Source organism: Arachis ipaensis, chromosome B6 (assembly GCF_059453495.1).
Source record: "Arachis ipaensis isolate K30076 ecotype BB chromosome B6, ASM5945349v1, whole genome shotgun sequence".
Lineage (NCBI taxonomy): Eukaryota > Viridiplantae > Streptophyta > Magnoliopsida > Fabales > Fabaceae > Arachis > Arachis ipaensis.
Window position 1 is genome coordinate 93,725,768 of NC_142441.1, and position 1,836 is coordinate 93,727,603.

A 1,836-nucleotide genomic window follows, 5' to 3' on the forward strand; every position below is an offset into this window, starting at 1 on the left:
TTCACCTCTCGGGTTCTTCTCTGTGTCACTTGGGAAGCTATCAGTAGGTTTGGGAATCTTCTCAGAGAGGTATCCTACTTGAAACTCCAGCCTCTTGATGGTGTCTCCCTGGTTCTTGATATTGGCTCGCACCTCCTCCTTGAACACCTTGTTATCTTGGATTTCCTTACATATGCCTTCAAGTAGAGTCTCAATCCTTGATAGTCTTTCTTCCGATGATGGAGAGTTGAGATTGGAGGGATGAGAAAGGCTATTTTGGCTTTGGTATGGATGTTGAGATGTGTTGTTAGGTGAGTGCTGATATGATCTCTGTGTGAGATGTTGGTGAGTTGCATTGTTGTTGGGTTGTGGCATCTTTGATCTTGGCCTTAGTCTTGCTGATTTCCCCACCTAAAGTTTGGGTGGTTCCTCCAGCCAGGATTATACGTTTTGGAGTATGGGTCATGGTTCTGCCTAGGCGAATTTCCAATGTAGTTGGCTTACTCCTGACTACCCTCTGCTTCTTGATTCACTCCTTCTTGAGTTGCTGCTGAAGAGGTGATTGCAGCTACTTGATTCCTCTCCATCTTCTTGGTGAGGTCAGCCAATTGCTTGGTAATCATCTTATTTTGAGCTAGCAGTTCATCCACATTGTTTAGCTCCATCACTCCTCTAGTGTTTCCTCTTTCAGAAGCATAGAAGTAGTCATTCTCAGCTACAGTCTCAATGACATCTATGGCTTATTCAATGGTCTTCTTCTTTTTCAGAGATCCCCCGGATGAATGGTTGATAAACCACTATTTTATGGTTTATATTGTGTTTAATTGTGTGGTTTTATCATGATCTTTACCCACTTATTCATTAAATCAGCATGCATTTAGATTTCCTTCCTGAATTTATTACATATTTGAAAACTGTTTCCTAGAGACTTTAATTATTTATTTTTAATTCTCCTTTATTCCATTTGATGCCGTGATTTGTGTGTTGAGTGTTTCAGACTTTACAGGGCATAAATGAGTTGGAGATTGGAAAGGAAGCTAGCAAAAATAGAAGGAACACAAGAAATTGAGGAGATAACCAGCGAGAAGTGACGCGGTCGCATGGCTCAGTGGTCTACTGCCTTCTTTGATTCATAAGAAAGATCTTCATAGAAAATGTGCAACTGCACCCATTCATTGAACATATCTAGCGGGCACCTTCTTGTCAAGTCTTTAAACCTCTCCCATGCTTCAGATAGAGTCTCACCATCTTGCTGCCTGAATGTTTGAACCTCAGCTCTCAACCTGTTGATTCTTTGAGGAGGATAGAATCTCGCCAAGAATTTGTTTACCACATCTTCCCAGGTTGTTAAGCTCTCCTTCGGGAAGGATTCCAGCCATTTAGATGCATTGTCCTTTTATGAGATGGGGAATAGAAGTAGTCTGTAGGTGTCAGGATGAACACCATTAGACTTCACAGTGTCACATATCCTCAAGAAGGTGGTTAGATGTTGATTGGGATCTTCTTGAACACTTCCTCCGAATGAACAGTTGTTCTGAACAAGGGTGATGAGCTGTGGCTTTAGTTCAAAGTTGTTGGCATGTATGGTTGGCTTTTGGATGATACTTCCACAGTTTCCTGGGTTTGGATTAATGTAGGATCCTAGAACTCTTCTCTCTTGCCCAGCATGATGCACTGGGCCTTCTCTGCCATGGTTGTGAGCCTCTTCTTCATGATGGTTCTCCATATTCTCATCCATGTCTGGTTCAAAATACTCCTCTTCTTCCTCCGTACCAACTACTCTCTTTCCTCTTGCTTCCCTCCTTAATCTAAGGAAGGTCCTCTCAGGTTCAGAATCAAAGGAAGTTGAAGCCCCAC

General features: G+C 42.3%; 1 non-coding gene across 1 annotated transcript; it reads left to right on the top strand.

Moving 5' to 3' along the window:
• Positions 1 to 1,157: 1,157 nt before the first annotated feature.
• On the top strand, positions 1,158 to 1,264 carry LOC148561816 (small nucleolar RNA R71). The gene has a single exon (XR_015887567.1). It is a non-coding gene; the product is annotated as a small nucleolar RNA R71 (small nucleolar RNA).
• Positions 1,265 to 1,836: the final 572 nt, after the last annotated feature.